Below are 15,334 nucleotides of genomic sequence, written 5' to 3' on the forward strand. Positions count from 1 at the left end.
TTGAAACTGTTGACATACACCTTTCATTAGTGATTCAGAAATAGTAGAAGTTGTTTTGAAATCACCCAAGTTATAGTAACAGGAAAATAATTCTTCTCATCCTCATCTGCCGCTTCTTCCTCACTATTATTATTATTATTATTAGAGTAGGAACATGACTTGGGAAAAATCTGTTTGAATCAATAACTCACTTGGCAGACACTTAAACTGATTGAGAGCTATTTTATGTCCCTTTTACTTTCATGGAGGAGAGACAACTGATTAAAAAGCTTGATATTGGAGAGCTCTTAAAAAACAAACAAACAAACCAATAAAACAGAACAGACTTAGGGCATCTCCTGATATCCTGATTTATGTACATATAGTGTATTACAATAATTGATGTTCTTATTGATGACCTTTGACTCATGACAATCATGTGAAGCTGGCTTCTGAGTACTCTTCTTGTTTTTTAAAAAAAATCAGTAAATAGCCCCGGAAGTGTATTTGAGGAGGTAAGAAAATGTTTAGGATATAATGTGAGTGAAAACAAGTTACAAAGTAGTATGTATATATATCCTCAAGTTGGTAAAACCCAACGGCATTTTCCAAAATTTTACAGTGAATCTGGGTAACTGTTATAAAAAAATATTATTAGAAGTTGGGGTGGGGGGAATCATAATTCTCCACAAAACAGTGAGTCAACCATCTCAAAATAGAGGAGGGGGCAGAGGGCAAAATGCAGAAGAATATTTAATAGTTTAATAGCCTGGAAACATGTCCACATGTTGTGACATGATAAATGATTATAAAACAGTGTGTATAGTCCTAAATTTGTAAAATGAATGAATTTATAAAACAAGAAGTACACAAAAGTGTGTATAAAAAGTATACAAAATACACAAAATTATGCCAAAAATACACAAAATTTATACAGAAAGGAAAAAAGTATTTACTTAAACTGTATATACACCAGAGGAGCAAACAGATATCCTCTTCCTTCTGGTGTTCTAAAGAAGGGCTGGAAAGAAATATTTCAAAATGGTAAGTGATTCTGACTGACGGCTAAGGTTACTGGTAATTTTTCTTGTCTGTGAGTATCTTTATTTTCTAATATCATTCAGGGAACATCTGTTACTTTTGCAAATGGGGAAAGTAAGAAAAAAATGTAACATATTTCAGGAAGATCTTCACTTACTAAAAGAGAAAACAAAAAATGAGCCTAGAAAGTCACTTTTCTTTCATCTGGGCAGTTAAGTCTCCACTTTATTGTTTGATAAATGAGCCATTTAAAGATTTTTGTTTTAACCTGGTCTCCTAAGGCAGGCAATGCTTTGTAGCCCATTGTTGTTACTACTTTAATGATGCAAACTTAAAACATCAGGGCAGCGAGTGAGTGGATGAATGATTCTCGGGCAGTTCTTCACGTCCTCAGATGACATTTAGGCGGTGAGGCCCCCTTTGTCTTTGCATGTGGCTGGCCTGGATGGACACTTAACTCTTGGCTGAGGAATGAACCCAGTGGAGGAAATTCAAGAGCCAAGCCGAGTGCATCATTTTCCCTAGGATGTTAATTTCCGAGATCTAGTCCTTGGAGTTCTGAGAAGTGAGAGAAGTATGTTACTGCAGACCTTTCTTGGAGATTCTCAGTGCTCATTAGCATATTTAAAGTTCTGAGAAATTCTGGAGCAAAGCAGCAAACGTAATTGCTGCCAAAGAAGGGTTTTTGTTTTTATTTATTTATTTATTTATTGGCCCCCACGGTATGTGGGATCTTAGTTCCCCAACCAAGGATCAAACCTGTGCCCCGCTGCAGACCTAACCACTAGAGTGCCAGGGAAGTCCCCAAAGAAGGGTTTTTAAAAAGTAGAATCTGACTGACTTCAGTGGAGTGGGGAGCCGGGTGGATGAGGCTCTGAAAGAAAAGAGTAGTCCTTGAAGAGGAAGAGAAAAAGACGTTATGCATTAAGGGGGTCTCTGCACAGATCTGGGAGTGGCATGAAACTTGGAGTTCTCCAAACCTAAGGATGTGGTTTCAACAGTAGTAGTTTTACATGTGCTTGAAACTTTAAATGGTTGCCTGCATAGTTGTCACATTTTATAAATTACAATGACTTATTTTAAGTCTTAGAGACTTGTGACTTGCAAGTGATTTCAGCTGCATAAATCATTAGTGGAAATATATTTTCATGCATCAAATTTACTTATGTCAAGAAACTCCTATTGATTTTCATTTGATGGTTTTTTTTTTTTTTTTTTTTTTGGTGTGTTGTGTCTTCGTTTCTGTGCAAGGGCTTTCTCCAGTTGCGGCAACCGGGGGCCGCTCTTCATCGTGGTGCGCGGGCCTATCACTGTCGTGGCCTCTCTTGTTGCAGAGCACAGGCTCCAGACGCGCAGGCTCAGTAGTTATGGCTCACGGGCCTAGTTGCTCCGCGGCATGTGGGATCTTCCCAGACCAGGGCTCGAACCCGTGTCCCCTGCATTGGCAAGTGGATTATCAACCACTGCGCCACCAGGGAAGCCCTGACGGGTTTTTTAAAACAACATTTAGAAAAATGAATGATACAATTACTTCTACTCACTGTTTCTGTAAAGTAGAATCATTTGGCCCTGTTTTCTGCTAATGTCTGTACTTTTTCCTTTAAAGCATTCATATCAAGTGATGAGTAGAGAACCTTAATTTAAGCCCCCTATTTTGAGGAGTTTAAAGGTTCCAAGAATTTTTTTTTTTTTAATTGCCTGCATATATGTGCCTTGCTTTGCTAATTTACATGTGTAGCTATTTAGCTCAGAACATTTAAGGACAAAAGCAACAGGATAAGAGCAACAGATTGCAACCAAGATTATTCTTTTTTTCTGAATAAATGGGATTGCTTAACTTGGTAGGTAACGTGTCCCACTTGTCTTTGTTGCATGGATCTGACTGTATTTTTTTTTTTAATTGGGGTATAGTTGCTTCATAATGTTGTGTTAATTTATGCTGTACAGCAAAGTGAATCAGCTATATGTACACACATATCCCCTCCTTTCTGGATTTCCTTTCCATTTAGGTCACCACACAGCACCAAGCAGAGTTCCCCATGCTATACAGCAGGTTCTCGTTAGTTATCTATTTTATACATAGTAGTGTATATATGTCAATCCCAATCTCCCACTTCATCCCAGCCCCCCCTTTTCCCCCCTTGGTGTCCATACATTTGTTTTCTACGTCTGTGTCTCTATTTCTGCTTTGCAGATAAGTTCATCTGTACCATTTTTCTAGATTCTACATATATGCGTTACTATACGATATTTGTTTTTCTCTTTCTGACTTACTTCACTCTGTATGACACAGCAACATGTAAAAGAATGAAATTAGAACACTCCCTAACACCATACACAAAAATAAACTCAAAATGGATTAAAGACCTAAATGTAAGACTGGACACTGTAAAACTTAGAGGAAAACATAGGAAGAACACTCTTTGACATAAACCACAGCAAGATCTTTTTTGACCCACCTCCTAGAGTAATGAAAATAAAAACAAAAATAAACAAATGGGACCTAATTAAATTTAAAAGCTTTTGCACAGCAAAGGAAACCATAAACAATACGAAAAGACAACCCTCAGAATGGGAGAAAATATTTGCAGACAAAGCAACTGACAAGGGATTAATCTCCAAAACATACAAATAGCTCATGCAGCTCAGTATCAAGATCTGACTGTATTTTTAGTTGTGTTTTTCTCACACACACACACACACACACACACACACACACGCACACCACTGTTTTCTATGTGGATTTACTTGGATTTTATTTACATTGTATCCATTAAGAAGTGGATGCATGATATACATCTACGGCATTGGGCTTCAAGGCTTGCTACCCACTGATGTACATAAAAGGCCGAGAATGTAACTTGCTTTACTGGTGAAATTGCTGTGATGTCACTGCCATTTGTTTGCCACTGAATTGCAAAGATCTGGCTCCCAAATAGCACAGACCAGTTATTCATAGCCTGATATGTTATACTGTGACCAGCTGCTGTGAGTGATAGAAACTCTTTTCTAGGTGTTTATAACAGAGCGATTTTTAAAATGGATCATCATTGCTAAAGAGTAATTTTCAAAAAGTTAAAAAGTATTGCATGTAGGTATAAAATGAACGTATATCATAGTTTTTGTTCAACTTAGGGAATTAAAGGAGAATTTGAAGAAATGAAAAAAAAGAAATGCTATAATGAATTTATTAATAGATAACAAAATTGGTTTAAAAAGAGCAATAAAACGTAACGTTTGGATTATCTTTCCTTCCAGGCAGATCAAATTTTATTTGCATTCCTATGGATAAGAATTATTTGGAACTACTGTCTGTTTTATAGAGTTGTAAAATAATAGTCGGTCAAAGGTGTGTAGCCCTATTGACTCAGAAAATCCCCAGAAGGCCCTCTGGGTGATGTCTAGCACTCACTGAAGGGACAGACAGACACCTAGGACTCTCTTTTGTCCATTTCAAAGTCTTGGACAATTTTTCCTGACATTATTAAAAAAATTCTTTTCCAGCAATTTCATTCTTTGAATACTTATAGTTTCAGACTCTGAGATTAATGCTCTTCTAATTTGTTCAAAACTGAGTGACAAGAATATTTAAAATGGGTATTTGGATTTCCAATGTCTTGTTCTGTTACCATTCCTCCTCCAAGCCCCACTCCACCCAAGTAGAGTATTGAAAATATTACGGTTAAGGTGGTAGCACCATCTGATCTAAGTATTTCCTCTAATGACCAATCAAATAACACTCTCTGCTTCTTACTTTCTTTAAGGGAGAGGTAGGGCATTGTAGTATCATTTTATATTTTAAATGAAAAATAGAGCAATTGAAAACAATATGTAAAATTCTAATATTCTGTGTACAAATGGGATAGCCTGGGAAGTGACACATTTTAAGAGTTTTTACAGGAAAATGTGTAGTTCCAATTATGAATTTAATAGATGAAAATTCATCATGTGACAGCCCAGGTAATACAGAATGTTTTCCACCACTGCTCAGAAACTGTGCCCAGAAGTAGAATCCTCCTTGGTCTGAAAGGGATGTGTTGATATGCCAGAGGCTGCCTGTACTGAGATTATAAACCATAGGAGAGGATTTATAGACCTTCTCATAAATTGACCTTATTTTATAGGTGAGAAACCTGAAGTCTAGAAGAAAGTGGACGTTGAAAAAAATTTGACCTCAGATTTCTTACTAAGTGATATGAGCTGTTCACTTCCTAAATTAGTCTAAAAATGGGTGCTTTAATTCTAGTTAAGCATGTCAATAGTAGGTCTTCACATAAAAATTTAATTTAGGTTACTTTCATAGGCTCTGTCTTTCAGTAATTTTTTGGTTGCAAAAATCAGGTTAGTTTCACTCAAGAAAAGGTAGAGGGGTGAAGGTGGAGATCAGGATGTAGCTCTCCTGAGAATCCCAGATTAGGAAGTGGTTCAGGTTCAGCTCTCACTTTCTATGGCAGACTTGGCTCATGACACTTACCCTGACCCTGAGTGTGCCTCTTGACCTTTTACCCCAATATCTAACTGGCAATTTCCTTTAGAGTTTCTTAATTCCAGTTTTTGAGGCAGAGAATCTTGATTGGCTGGCCCCAACTTTTTAGCCAATAAACGCAAGTCGAAGGCTCCTGGCCAGCCTATGAACGGCTGCATTTTGGTCAGATGTTTCTCCAGGTCCAGTCAGCTATGGCTGTGTGTGGGGACTTGTATCAGGTGATACAGAAGATGGCAGTTGAAAAGTAGCTGAGCCTGGGTGTGGTAGAATCCCCCAGAAATAGGAGTGGGTGAACTGACACTGTGATATGTCTTCTGCAAATTCAATTTTAGTAAATTAGTTGATTCTCAGTTAAAAAAACGTTTCTCATAATCTCCCTTGGAACTGGATTTAATGTTTTAATCTGTTTCTATATTGGAGTACATTTGGGATTTCTTTTTAGTTCATCTTATATTCTTATTAGCCAGCTAAATTTTGCCTTTTTTAGGAACACAAAAGACAGTTTTTGTGACTTGCAAAGTTTATTATGGTAGCTTGGTTTGACAATTCATGCTGAATTTTCTTTTGAAGCTCTAATGTTACTTCAAAGTATTTAAAAAGGAAATTAGAAAATTCTCATTGTTGTGAGTTCCTTTAATTTCCATGAAATATTTATTTTCAGTATCCGAGAAGAATCCAGAATCAAAAGGCAAGGCATTTGGATTCATTTTTAAAGTAGTTCTTACATTGCTGACCTGTATATACTGTATGTTTGGGATATGGCATAACTTATATTTATGAGACTTTCTGACTAGTTAGGGAGATAGTGTGACTGTTTCAGCGGGAGACTGCTTGGACAATGATAGATGAGATGTGGTTTAGATAATTTTTTAAAAGGCGTTATAGTTTTTGATCCTATTTTACTTGAAACTTTTTTTGATAGTGACGTAAGACTGTGTAAAGATGGTTTTACTGGAAGGTAAATTATAATAAAATATTATGTGGACGTAATTACCAATCCAGAATTTATTGGTGTGCATATAATATTTTGAGAAAAAAGTTCTTAAGTCAAAAAAGAGCATGTGGACAATTCCTTCATTATTGCAAATAGGCTTATTTCCATTGTTCTTACTAAGCCCCGTGACAGACATGGGCTAACAGTGTGGGAGCAGGGTAGGCGAAGGACATTGTAGGGAATTGCAGGGGCAAACATTTAGCAATGACTAAATCTTTCGAGGGTGTGTAGTAATCCAGTTTTGATAATAATGACTAAGTGAGAAAAGTAAGGGTGGCTGAACTGAGGGCTTGATTTGATATAATTGGTAACAGAGAAACATGATAGGGTTTTGTTGGGTGCTCACCAGTGTTTGTCTAGGTACTGAGAGCATTATACTGGGCTGGCCAAAAAGTTCGCTTGGGTTTTTCTGTAACATCTTATGGAACACTGGTCAAGTGTGGCTCTTGCCCTCAAGGAGCTGTACAGTAAGAATGTACTGTAGCGAAGGGGAGAATAAGACTTCCCTGGAGTGTGGTTGAACGTGTTCTCCCTGGTGAAGAACACTGGTCCCAGCTGCTAGCAGAAGGAAGCCTTGCAGTATCTCCAGCAGGAGACTGTGACTTTCAGTCACCATAAACTAGACAGGATGCCTGGGGATTTGCAACTGTAGTTGTCTTCTTCTTCTTCTTTTTTTTTAAATTATCATCTATGACTTTTTAATATAAATTTATTTATTTATTTATTTTTGGCTGCATTGGTTCTTCGTTGCTGCACGTGGGCTTTCTCTAGTTGTGGCGAGCGGGGGCTGCTCTTTGTTGCGGTGCGCGGGCTTCTCACTGCAGTGGCTTCTCTTGTTGCGGAGCACGGGCTCTAGGCGCGCAGGCTCAGTAGTTGTGGCACGCGTGCTCAGTAGTTGTGGCTCACGGGCTCTAGAGTGCAGGCTCAGTAGTTGTGGCGCACGGGCCTAGTTGCTCCGCGGCATGTGGGATCCTTCCGGACCAGGGCTCGAACCCATGTCCCCTGCATTGGCAGGCGGATTCTTAACCACTGCACCACCAGGGAAGTCCTGCAACTGTCGTCTTAAGACTGTAAAGGTTCTTCTCCAAGTCAAGCCAAGAAAGAAAGGAAAGGTTCTATTAAACTGTGTTTACTGAGAGTTAAATATTAGAGGAAGAAAGCACTAACTTTGTACTTTGGATTTTGAACTCTTTTAAAGTAAGATTTAATTTGCATAGCACTCTGTTTATGAATGAGAATGAGGACACTTTCAGTGGTTTTTCCTATTCTTATAAAGTATAATTTTAATAGAAAATTTAATAAAAATAGGAAAATATAATTAAATTGATTGTGTGCTGTTATTGGTCTCACTATAGTATTCAAGTATAATTACACACCGTTTTCCCCCTGAGAAGTAGCAACTGAATTATAATAATTCAGTTTGGGACAGGGCTGCCAAAAAATGAAGCATGCCTGCTGCCCTTTCTGTGTCTTATGTCTATGAGCCACCTAGCAAGATGAACCACTGCCCTCCCTGACCTAAGAGGGAGTCATAAGCCTTGAAAGGACTGGCCCTCCTGCAAATACAAGCTTGTAGAGTAGGAGTTTGCCATGCCTTAGAGAATGTTGTGAACCTGAGTCTTTTCCTTCCTCAGCATTGCTTCTGAGGCTCATTCCTTTTTACTTTGAGTCTTCTCCTACTTCAGTGTAGTTTTTCTTGGGAGGAAGTCAGCAGTAGTAAAAACACAGGAGTTTGGGTATTGCTATACCAGCATTATTGTGAATAAGGGAAGGGTACCTTACTCTGTCCCCACTCCCCCCAATATTCTTCTGAATGTCACTGGGTTAATGTCTACAAAGATTCTTGCCTTACTATACTTAGTCTTAATTGAAAGTTTAAAGCTACGGCCATCTAAGTGTAATTTGGATACTTTTTTTCCTGCTTTACTGTGCAAGGTGAGCATAGTTAACTCTCTTACTCACTAGTCCCAGAAAGAATTCACATGGTATGTTCACAGCATGTGTCCACTGTAAAATCAAGCCTGCAGCTTTTACTGTGCTTTCCCTGTGCTAGAGCTGGTATAAAGACAATCAACCAGAGAGCTCTCAGCTGCTTTAGCAGTTATCTAATCCATAAAAAGAGTCCATCCAGACCTATTTTTATTTCCTGTCCTCAAGCCACTGGCTAACAAGAAACTTCTCCCCATCTCACAGAAGGAAGGCATGTTGATATCCTTTGCTCAGGACATATCAAAAACAATTGGAAACTGGAGAATAGTGAAAGAATCACTAAATGATTTGGAATTGAAAAGCAGATTTGGTTGCTGTCATGTTTAAGCCAGAACTGTCCTGTGTTTTTGGCATTCGACACACTTGATTTGGGACCTTTTCCTACTTCCTCGCATTGAAATCTTGGACAAGTTTTTGACCTTGGACAATTCTCTGACCTTGGACAAGTTATATAACCTGTTTGGGCCCAATGTCTGCATTTGATAAATTGGTGATCCTAACCTTTCCCTGCTTGCAAGGTTCTTACAGGATTAAATGTGAAGACATTTCATCATGTCTGACAATCATAGTTATTGACATTGACATATTATTTTGTATTTATCAGTGAGGATGCAAGAAGGCCTTATCACATAGTCTTATAACAACTTTTTTTAGATATTTTATTTCCTCTCCCTCTCAAGTAGCAGATTAGAAAGTTCCCTTTTTGAAGAGTGTTCTCATTTTGGCCCCCGCTTTTTGAATGTACTTATGATAGAATTAGATATTCATGCAGGTGTGGTGTATCGTTTGAAGGTGACATTATCATAGGTTCCTCAATAATTTTTGGTGGTAATTTGCCTTCTGTATCTGTGACTTTCTCTGAGGGACATCATGTTCTTTGGATTTCCACCCTTGCAGTGAGAAAGCATTCAAAGTGGATAAAACAAGTTAACATGTCAGAAATTTACACCTTGTGAAATTTAAGGATTTCTTTTGAAATTTCTCCTTTGAGGTACAGAAAGATGAGTAGGCCTAGTTTACATGTAACAGAACCATTCAACGTTTTGGTAATTCAGAAGAAAGACTTGATGGAATTTGAATTACTTGGTTCTTTTCTTATAATGATTCATGGGCAGAGACAATACAATATATTCTGTATCCAATTACAATGGCTTCTTTTCTGTGAACATTTTCCTTTTTGTTTTTGGTATCCAGCCCTGCATACAGGCTGTAAAGAGGAACAGCTTTGCGTCACCTACTAACTATTTAACTTTGTGCACTATACTTTGCTTTGAGACTTAATATCCTTATCTGTCTACAGGCAGATAAGATATGCTGTCTTCAGAGCAATCGGAAAATCAAATGAGATGATGCATCAGTAACTTGGTCTAGCTTGTTAGACTAGTAGTAGACTAAACATACTTGTTTGGTAATTATCTTTATTTTATAGGTGTTCTTATACCTATAGAAAAGAGGTCCAAACTCCCTTGTCCCCCTCCCCTCTTCCCTCTGCTCCTGCGTCTCACATCTCACTTCCAACCATACATACCTCCTGGACAATAGGAAGAAAGGCCCTTTCCCTGCTATTTATATCATAAAACACCTTCTGTTTCCTACGGTCTCTGGAGACCCTGCAGGTTGACTTCAGACAACCATGCAACCAGTCAAAACATCTTCCGCAGACACATCAGCATCTTTCTGAAATAATATCTTCTTGCAGTCTGTGACTACTTGCTTCTCTCTTGCATTTTATTTTGGTCCAGGTGCAGAGATTCTTAGACTCTCAAACAGATCCTTGATCCAATAGGCAAAACTAGTGTGTGGTATTCAAAGTCATGGCAGTGGTGACCTTTGGGGAGAGTGGTGGTTACACGTATGTGTTGACTTTAGGAAAATTAAGCCACTCAAGATTTCTGTATTTATAAAATACATTAATACAAATGTTTATTAATTTTTTAAAAGGGTACTTTTTTGCCTCTTTCTGCAGGTACCGTAGTTCACATGTATATTCACATATATATTTTCGAAGGGCTATATTTAATTTTTAGTTGAGAAAGTCTTGTGAAATTCAATGAGGAAGCATTTCTAAGCTTTTAAGATGAGGTGGGTTAAAGTCTATTTATAAGCTCTTTGATCGTAAACATATTTATATGGTGTGTAGTTTATCACAGGATACTGAATATAAACATGTTGCTACCTTTTTTACTCCTTTTTTGCGTAATTCTTATATTTTGAAAACATGCCTTCATGCTTCTTTATCTTTCTCTGTATTGTCAGTTAGCGGTTATTTAGCTGAATAGTGAGAAGATAATTTATAAAATATATGATTCTAGAACTTGTGATACCGTTAGTTACACTTGGAATGCAATTTTTTATTGGCATTGACTTTACATGCTTGCTTCTGCATGGCTTTGCTTTGTAAAGCTTACTCTGAGTACCATGACAGCCAGAAATTAGCTGGGAAGTGGGAAAGAACAATTTTTGCTATGGCTAGGGAACAAGAATTAAATAATAGTTACCTTGGATTTTAAGGGTTTTTTTTTCTTATAAGCAGCTCATGACCAGAAGAATGCAGTTTAGGGGCTTCCCTGGTGGCGCAGTGGTTGAGAATCTGCCTGCTAATGCAGGGGACACGGGTTCGAGCCCTGGTCTGGGAAGATCCCACATGCCACGGAGCAGCTGGGCCCGTGAGCCACAGTTGCTGAGCCTGCGCGTCTGGAGCCTGTGCCCCGCAATGGGAGGGGCCGCGATAGAGAAAGGCCCGCGCACCGCGATGAAGAGCGGTCCCCGCACCGCGATGAAGAGTGGCCCCCGCTTGCCGCAACTGGAGAAAGCCCTCGCACGAACCGAAGACCCAATACAGACAAAAATAATAAATAAATAAATAAATAAATAAAAAAAAAAAAGAATGCAGTTTAATTTACTTACTATTTTCTTCTAGATTGGAAGGAAGACTGATAAAGAGAAATAACAGGATTCAGGTAAATGGAATTAATTTCTTTATGTACCTTTTAAGTTAAGTTTACATTTTTCGTGTTTTCCCATGAGAAGAACAAAACAATTTTTGTGGTCAACTTGAATATATAAGGAATGTTTTGGGGATATAGATGTAATAGTCAAGTACATACTTACACCATTTAATTAATCTAGTTACACATGTATATTTAATAATCACATTTATATAAAACAATATTACAATTAATACTTTTTTCCTACTTCAGAATAATTTTCTTCCAACTCTTTACGTACATATTGGATGTCAGTGTCTTCATTATTAGAGTCACATTTTTGAAGCATCCAGTACCATTTACCAAGCATGTTATCATTTTAGCTGTTTGTGATACAGCACTTTTGGAATTCATGTATGGTGCTATAATTGGAAATTGTATTCCAAGCCACAAGAAAGTATTTGCATAATGTTAGAACAGTCGCTATTTTCACTCTTTCTGTGTAGATGAACATAGGAGATCTCCACTGTGTAACAGTTTGTAGATTTGCCTTGTTAAATATTCTTTCCTTCCTTTCTTCCTTCCTCCCTCCCTTCCTTCCATCCATTTATTCATTTATTTATTTGGAGATAATTGCATGTACATTGTTTTAAATTAAACTAGTACTGTAGCAGCTGTTCCCTGTTCTTCTTATACTCCCATTACTCCTTTACCCAAAGATGGTACTTTTCAACTCTTTTAGTTATATTTTCTGATATCCACCTACCTATTTCTAAATAGCCCACTGTGTGCATTTCTTGATTTCTTTTAAAATTTTAGACATACACATTGATTTCCCGCTGAGGATTTACCTCTCATACACAACTCTTAACCCTCAGTACACATCTACTCTTCCTGTCTCTTGCAGTCATGTTACAGTCTGTGGTTGAATACATATTTAATGTTTGCTTTATTATGACTATATTTTGTTTATGACTGAGCTTTGTGAGAGTTATGTTAAAATGTCTCAGGCCATTCTGCTTTCTAGTTGGTTGTATGTGAACTATTTTATTTCTCTGGAAAATGTTTGACTCTTTTCTTTATCCCCAGAATTCTGAACTTTCATACTGGAACATATATCTTATGGCTTGTTGATGTTCATGGTCCTTTCAATTCAGAAACTCATGTTCTCTAATTTGGAAATTTTTCTTATACTATTTCTTTGATAATTTTCCTTTTCCTCCACCCTTTTCTCTGTTTTCTGTCAGTTTGTTAGTTGGATATTTGGACCTATTGGTTTGATTCTCTAATTTTTTAATGTCTATTTCTTAGCTATTTTCTCACTTTCTGTGTTTTTCTTTTTTTCTGAGAGGTTTTCTCAGTATTTTTTTGAACTTCTAATTGCTGTCAGCATATTTTTAATTTCAAATTTAATTTTTTATTGGCCTCTGAATATTTCTTTAAAAAAATGGGATCCTGTTCTTATTTCATGGATACAGTATTTTCCCTTTTCCCTTGATAATATGAATTGAATTATTTTGCAGTTTTTGTCTGCTTTTTGAACTTTTCTTTTTCCTCTGTTTCCCCTTTTTATCAACTTGTTTTGTCCCCTGATTTTATTTTATTTTGTTTTTAAAGATTTTTGGGGGGCTTCCCTGGTGGTGCAGTGGTTAAGAATACACCTGCTGGGCTTCCCTGGCAGTGCAGTGGTTGAGAATCCGCCTGCCAATGCAGGGGACACGGGTTCGAGCCCTGGTCTGGGAAGATCCCACATGCCACGGAGCAACTGGGCCCGTGAGCCACAACTACTGAGCCTGCGTGTCGGGAGCCTGTGCTCCGCAGAAAGAGAGGCCGCGATAGTGAGAGGCCCGCGCACCGCGATGAAGAGTGGCCCCCGCTTGCCGCAACTAGAGAAAGCCCTCGCACAGAAACAAAGACCCAACACAGCCAAAAATAAATAAATTAATTAAAAAAAAAATAAAAGAAAAGATGACTACTATCTAAAAAAAAAAGAATACGCCTGCCAATGCAGGGGACGTGGGTTCAATCCCTGGTCTGGGAAGATCCCACATGCCACGGAGCACCTAAGCCCATGCGCCACAACTACTGAGCCTGTGCTGTAGAGCCCGTGAGCCACAACTACTGAGCCCATGAGCCACAGCTACTGAAGCCTGTGAGCCTAGAGCCTGTGCTCCGCAACAAGAGAAGCCACCGCAATGAGGAGCCCGTGCACCGCAATGAAGAGTAGCCCCTGCTCGCCGCAACTAGAGAAGGCCTGAGCGCAGCAACGAAGACCCAACGCAGCCAAAAATAAATAAATCAATAAATAAATTTATAAAAAAAATTTTTTTTGATGAGGACCATTTTTAAAGTCTTTATTGAATTTGTTACAATATTGCTTCTGTTTTATGTTTTGGTTTTTTGGCTGTGAGGCAGGTGGGATCTTAGCTCCCGGACCAGGGATCGAACCCACACCCCCTACGTTGTAAGGTGAAATCTTAACCACTCGACTGCCATGGAAGTCCCTTGGCCCCTGATTTTAATGTTAGAGGTTTTTCTCAAATTAATGGTGAGACTTTAGTTGTCTGTCCATATTTGGGAGTGAGACTATAAAAAGTAGACTGGAAATTTGTTTACCTAGTGGACTTCACTATAGGCTTTTTGGACAGGAACCGGGACGTGTGAGTTGCTGTCTCCAAGACATCAGAATCTGCAAATCTTTTTTCTTGGATCTTTCAGTTTCTCCAAAACGGAATCCTCTGTTCACGTTTTTGTGGGGTAAAAGCTGGCCTGTAGGATTTGCGGGAGCCATGTTGGGGGTGGGGGCCAGACGTCTCACCATCCAAGCCTGTAATGCTGACTTCTTGATGCCTCTATTTCAAGCTTATCTGATGTCTCTGAGTCTGAAGTCTTGCTGTATTGTTTTCTTCAGAGAGTAAACTGCTTCCTCTTATGGAAGTAAGGATGGTTGGGCTGGCTCTCCTAGTTGGGGAGAAGATCTGGAGTTCTAACTGCCTTTTTGGTTGTTGTTTAAATCCACACAAATGTATTACCTTACAGTTCTGTAGGTCAGAAGTCTGACATGGGTCTTACTGGGCTAAAGTCAGGGTTGTCTGCGGGGCTGCCTTCCTTCCTAGAGGAGAATCCATTCCCTTGCTTTTCGCAGCTGCATTCCTTGGCTCTCGGCCCCCCTCCTCCCTTTTAAAGGAGCAACAGCAGGTCAAATACATCTCATGTTGCATTTCTTTGACCTCCTGTCTGCTTACCTCTTTCACTTTTAAGGACCCTTATGATTACATTGAATCTGTCTAGATAATCCAGGATAATCTCCTTAATTTTTTTACTGTGGTGAAAAACACAATATAAAATTTACCATCTTAACCTTTTTTTTTTTTTTTTTTAAATTTTTATTTATTTATTTATTTATTTATTTATTTATTTTTGGCTGTGCTGGGTCTTCGGTTCGTGCGAGGGCTTTCTCCAGTTGCGGCAAGTGGGGGCCACTCTTCATCGCGGTGCGCGGGCCTTTCACTATCGCGGCCCCTCCCGTTGCGGGGCACAGGCTCCAGACGCGCAGGCTCAGCAGCTGTGGCTCACGGGCCCAGCTGCTCCATGGCATGTGGGATCTTCCCAGACCAGGGCTCGAACCCGTGTCCCCTGCATTAGCAGGCAGATTCTCAACCACTGCGCCACCAGGGAAGCCCTACCATCTTAACCTTTTAAGTGTATAATATAGTAGTGTTAACTATATTCACATTGTTATGCAGCAGGTCTCTGAAACTTTTTCTTCTTGCAAAACTGAAACTATACCCACTGGACAACTCTCCTTTTTACCCTGCCCCAGCCTCTGGTAAACACTGTTCTATTTTCTAAGAGTTTGACTACTTCAGATGCCTCATATAAGTAAAATCTTATAGTATTTACTTTTGTGATTGGCTT

General features: G+C 38.7%; 1 protein-coding gene across 12 annotated transcripts in view; it reads left to right on the plus strand.

Annotated features, from left to right (window-relative positions):
• Positions 1-15,334, plus strand: part of SGMS1 (sphingomyelin synthase 1) — a 302,749-nt gene that overhangs the window by 137,077 nt on the left and 150,338 nt on the right. For 9 of the 12 annotated variants that reach the window (XM_057530919.1, XM_057530922.1, XM_057530924.1 and 6 more), the window contains one exon: positions 11,410-11,449. The exons of the other annotated variants lie outside the window; for them this stretch is intronic. The gene's annotated coding sequence lies outside the window, so the exon portion shown is untranslated. The remainder of the gene's footprint in view (positions 1-11,409; positions 11,450-15,334) is intronic. 12 annotated transcript variants of the gene reach the window in all.

Source organism: Balaenoptera acutorostrata, chromosome 16, assembly GCF_949987535.1.
Source record: "Balaenoptera acutorostrata chromosome 16, mBalAcu1.1, whole genome shotgun sequence".
Classification (NCBI taxonomy): Eukaryota; Metazoa; Chordata; class Mammalia; order Artiodactyla; family Balaenopteridae; genus Balaenoptera; species Balaenoptera acutorostrata.